The sequence below is a fragment of the Choloepus didactylus genome, chromosome 6 (assembly GCF_015220235.1).
Source record: "Choloepus didactylus isolate mChoDid1 chromosome 6, mChoDid1.pri, whole genome shotgun sequence".
Classification (NCBI taxonomy): domain Eukaryota; kingdom Metazoa; phylum Chordata; class Mammalia; order Pilosa; family Megalonychidae; genus Choloepus; species Choloepus didactylus.
The window spans coordinates 128,404,784-128,410,800 of record NC_051312.1 but is presented as its reverse complement, the minus strand read 5'-3'; positions in this window follow the sequence as shown (position 1 = coordinate 128,410,800).

The window sequence follows — 6,017 nt, the reverse complement described above, 5'->3', positions numbered from 1 at the left end:
TTACATTTTACATCAACAACCTGGTGCCCATATGGCAAAGGCAGAGGCTGATGATGGCGTCTGGTTCTGGCAAGGAGCCCAGAGGGCTCAGGCCCCATGGAGCTCTTCTGTGCGGGGCTTGAGCCGGAACCTGCCAGGCTGCCCCCACTCTGCCCCAGGCCCGGCTACTGGGAGATCTCGTTTATTCCCCACCCTTGGTACTCACACCTGCTGCAGGCAATTCATTCTCAACCCCATAGAGCACAAAAAAAAATTGCTTTTCACTCTCGAGGAGGGTGCAGGAGCCTACAGCTCCTGTGGCCCCCACACTCCCTGGCTCACACAGGGGCCAGGCAGGTAGCATTTGTTAGTGTCTACTCATCAAAGCCATTTTCTGACCTGGTGATTCTCTCTCTTAACCAGTCCTGCTCCTGCCCACCAGCCTGTCCTTCTAGGGCAAATGGAGCACAGCAAGCAGCTTCCCAGCCCTGTGGGTACTGCTCTCTGTCCAAACAGCTAGGTCAACAAGTGTTTATTGAGCCCTTCCTATCTGACAAATTGGCCAAAACTCCATCCAAGGGGACCTGCAAAAGGCTTTTGAGGCCAGAAGAATCTGGATGCAAATTCTGGCCCAAAAGTTTATTAGCCTTTCATACCTGGGTGAGTTATTACCCTTTCTGCTTCCAATTACCTCATCTGTGCAAGGGAGAAAGTGCAGGGATGTTCTGGGGCTCAAATGAGATTGTGTCTGGAAATCACCTAGTACAGGATATGGCACATGCTGGACAGCCAATAAGTGTTTAGTTCCCAACCTCCTTAATAATGTAATTATTGTTTATGGAGCATACCAGTCTCTAACCTGGGCACTCTACCTATATCAACTCATTTTAATCCCACTGCAAACCTATGACATGGGAATTTTCACCCCCTTATGTGTGAGGAGACCACAGCTCAGAGAGGCCAAGTAACTTGCTCAAGGTCGTACAACTAAGGGGCAGAGCTAGGGCTCAAACCTATCTGAACCCAAACACTAGGCTTTCTGACCTTCACTGTGGCCCTCCTCCTGTTGTGTCACATCTCAGACTGGATGACTTCAATAAATGGGGCAACTGGGAGGCACCAGATACTGGAACTAGAAGCAGCTGCTGGAAGGCAGCCCAGGCCAGGATTCAGAGTAGCAGACCCAGAGCTCAAAGTACAATCACACAAGCAGCCTGAGTCTCACACCAGCTGGGAAGGGCAGCGGGAGCTCCGAGGGGACCTAGCTGACTGAGCACAGCCGGAGAGCCTGGGCCAGGTGGTACTTAGAGACCTGCAAGTGGCTAGTACTAGGCAGGTATATTGGTAGATTACCTTGCTATACGAAGTATAGTTCCAGGACCAGCAGCAGCAGAATCTCAGGACCTCCCAGACCTACTGAATCATATTCTGATTTTTAACAAGATCCATATGTGTTTCTTATGCACATTAAAGTTTGAGAAGCACAGGGTCAGAAAGTAGCAGGTCCCCAGCCACTAAATTGGGGAAAGCATAGAGCAATGGTTCTCAAATTTGGCTGGATATTGAATCACCAGGGGAGCTTATAAACTCCTAGTGTCGTGCTTGTTTCGGCAGGCACATATACTAAAACTGGAACATACAGAGAAGATTAGCATGGTCTGCACCATAAATATTGATAGGTGCTTGCATGATACACTTCTAAGGTATGACACTAGCACAGAGTTGACATGGGTACATGGGAAAAAGCTACACATTGCATACTAGAGACTATAATTAATAGGAATACCATACTAGTATTACACAAATACTAGGGACAAATAATTAAGGGCTGACAGGAGCTACAAGATGTTTTGGGTCATGAGAATTGTTTAAAATGGAAAGTGATGAAGATTGTACAACTAAGTGATGATAATGTGAGATATGGATGGATTGTCATGGATATAACATATGCTATGTGAACTTAGGAATCCCCTACTTTATATGTCAAGCCCTTGATATTGAGGCTTGCCCGGGTGAAACTTACTGCAGTAAAGAGGAAGCTTAGCCCACTTGTAATTATGCTTAGGAGTCACCTCCAGAGAACCTCTTTTGTTGCTCAAATGGGAACTTTCTCTCTCTAAGCCTAACTCAGCAAATAAAATTCATCACCCTCTCCCCAATGTGGGACAGGACCCCCAAGATGAATGAGCCTTCCTGGCGACATGGGACATGGATTCTGAGAATGAGCCTGACCCTGGCATCGAGGGATTGAGAATGCCTTTTTGACCAAAAGGGGGGAAAGAAAGGCAACAACATAAGGTTTTAGTGGCTAAGAGAATTCAAATAGGGTCAGGAGGTTGTCCTGGGGGTTACTCCCATGCAAGCTTCAACTAGATATGTCAAATGACTGCAATATGATAAGCCCAAGTCCACAGTAGTCCCCAAAACCTTAAAGAATAACTGAATCCCTATCTGAGACTCTATAAAGGTTTCACTCACTAAGTTTATTCATCAGAAACTTAAATCCTTCAGAGCACTCCTATGCCAGTTAAGTCCCAAATCCCAGAAGCAACAGCCTCTTTAAGAACATCAACTAGATGTGTCCCCTTTGCTCATAAAGTTGACACCCCTTTTCAACATGAACAGGTTGGGGTGGTCACTGCCTAGACATCCCTGAAGATCAGGAAAGTGACTAGAGGAAGGGGTAGCAACAGACAAGATGGAATTTAACAAAAGATTATGAATACTGAATCTTTATATAATTTTCTTTTTCTTAGTTGCTAGTGTATTAGAATAGTTAGAAGGAAAGAAATAAAATGGTGGAACTGTTACCCATAGATGCTTTGAAATTTTTTCTATAGCTACTTGTTAAATTGTAATTTGAAAGCTATACCTTTTTGTATATAGGTTATATTTCACAATACGGAAATAACTGAAAGTATGGTGCTGTAACGTATAATAACTTTGGAAATTTCCTATATATATACTTGTTAAATTATACCTTGAAAGATATTACCTTTTTGTATATATATTTCATAATAAGGAAATAACTGAAACTGAATTATAACCTATAATATTCTTTGAAATGTGCTATTTGTTAAATTGCACTTGGAAAGCTATCACTTTTATGTATATATGTTATATTCTGCAATAAAAAATATGATTAAAAATGAATCAAAATAAAATTTTTTTCCTAAATCCTAGTGCCCAGCCCCCACCAAATCACTTAAATCAGAATCTGCAGACATTAGTGTTTTTTAAAGTCCCCAGCAGGGGTGGAAGTCATTAATGTATGATTGTTGAGAGTAAGAAATCTGGAGCCAGGTGGACCTGGGTTCAAATTGACTCCATCTACTATGTCACTGCAGGCATCTCAAGTCTCTGAGATCCAGGGCCCTCCTCTGGATATTAGAGACAATAATGATATCCACCCACAGGGCTGTCTGTCAAGATCTATGACCCAGAAACTGTGGATGGTCTGGCAAACTTAAAGCGCTATTGTGGGGGTGCCTATTCTTTTTGCCTTTCATACCACATTTCCTCTGCAGCTTCAAAACAAAAGGAAGTGAGGTTTCATTTCTTTTGCTTTTGTCATTTATTTTAACCCTAATTCACACATATACCACCACCACCACCACCCCCACACACACACAATTCTTAGGAGATATGGAAGAAAAATATAATCCATTAGATTGTCTCACGCAGCATTTACCGAGTCTCCTGCCTACCCCTTCTCTTTTTGTCTCCCTCTCGGCAAGCTGATGGGAGAGGACCCAGGGCACTCGGGTCTGACCACACAAGCCTTACAACCTTACAATTTTCGCTACAAAGCTTTTCCAGGATGTGCACAGATGTACTCATGATGTGGGCCAGAATCAAGGACTCTAGTTCGATCTTACCCTGGAGTCTCTTCATTTTGGCTAAGGCAGGATAGGGGTGACTGCAAACTGAGTCAGGAGGGTGTGCTGGAAGGAACAGGAGCATGGAGACCCATATTCGAGCCAGAGCCTTCAGACAGGTGAGCCTCAGGTCCAGAATTTTATGTTTAATCCCAGCTCTGCCTCTAACTTACCTTATGACATTAGATAGATTGTTTGCTCTAAGTTCCTACCTCTCCTCCTGACATCAGGCTACAAATCTCTATTCACACTGGAATGTGATTGGAAAGTTATAAATGGTCTATGCAAAGCCAAGTAACAGGAATACCTTATATTTTATAGCTGTATGATCATATTTAAAGCACTTATACATGGCAAAGAAAGAAAGTGGTATTATCCTCATTTTACAAATTTAAAAGCTGAGATTTTGGTCCATTTCTAAAACAGCACAAAATCTCAAAATTTTATGTGAAAGGCAATAAAATCCAGACCTTCTGACTCCTTACCAGTGCTTTCCCCACACTGCCTACTCCAACTGAGTTCCACTGAATGTATCCATGAGAAATCTACTTCCATTTCTATCCCCACATTTAAGAAACAGAATGTGGCAGACATACCATGTCCAGTTGCGACTGGTCTTCCTTTAGAAATGAAGGGAAAGTTTTTTTTTTTTTTTTAAATAAAGTCACTGCTAGAAAGTTTGCAAAATGTGGGTTTCATATTAAAGAGTCTTTCTGATTAGAGGGGAGTGGGAAAAACGCCAAGGAAAATGTAATGGGAGACAGCTGGAGATACAGGTGTGCAGACTTATGACTTACTCAACAGCTCTTCACAAGAGCCTTCCAAGACCCCATAGCAATGAGAAGACGGGTACTTCATTGCACCCAAGTAACTCCATAGGCCTGAAAGGAGGCTCGTGGCCTGGCACTCCAGCTCCCCTCAGGACAGAATCTAATGGGCTTTATTCCAAAGCCAATAGTGGTGGGCACTGTAGGGAGTCTCCCATCTTACAATGAGCCCCTTTCTCTGAGAATTGCCCCCCCCCCCCACCATGCCCTTAGATGGAGCGAGCAGTCATGCTTACCATCTCATACAGAAAAACACAACCACAGTTAGCTGGACCAGGATGGTCATTTGACCCAAGCCAGGACCATCAAATCCTCTCTCCCTGTATATGGAATTAGGACATAGAGGCATCCAGTCACTCTGAGCTGGGCTACTTGAACGGAGAAGAGGAAAACTCAGGAGCTATGAGACATCCATTTTTCACCATGCACATGGACAAGCAGAGAAAGTCACACATATATCCTGAACAAGACTTTATTTACAACTAATGTTTCTTTCAAAGTGAAGTGAAGGCAAAGAATGCATGGAGTTCTGAGTCCCTAACAGCTTCAGAGCTCCTAGTCCCAACCCTTAAAATGCCAACTTCCCTCAGATTCTCTAAGACACTCCAGCATCCCGATACACTTTCTCTTTGCCCTGGCCGTAGTTGGTTTCTGTTATTAGTAATTGATAGAACCTTGAATCAGACCTCAGGTAAGAGAAATCACCCAGCATTTGATGACATGGCTTGACATGGCTACACGCTACCAAAAGAGGTCTCACTCACCCCTGCCTCCTCTAAAGGCCCATGCCACAGGATTTAGAAAAGCATCTGAAGGCAATTTTGAAACCAATGGATGCTTCACGAAATGACCTAGGCAAACAGAACATAATGAATAAGTAAACTGAACTAGTTCCTAGACCTAATTCTTAAAGGTAAAATAAAATCAAGTCTACTTAGAGTTTAAAGTTGCATCTGGTTAGAAGCTTCTGATGAAGTAACTCCAAATATCTCCATAAATTACTTATAACATTGAAAAAAGACAAAAATTCACAACATTGAAAATTAAGACTGACCAACAACCTGTTACCAGAATCTAGAAGGAATTTCTGTCAACTAAATAAGGTTAATGAAGCTGAATCATATTAAGACAAGGAGCCCAAGCCAACCCATGTTTCACCTCACAAAAAGAATATCCTCATCCACCTGAACAATATTTTCTACTCCAGCTCAGAGACCCAGGGCAAAACCAAACAAATACCTGGCTCTCTATTATGTCTGCCATTCATCGGATAGCCAAAGACCTGTTCTCTCTTTCCTACGCTATTGCCATCCGTTCAGATACATTTACTGGG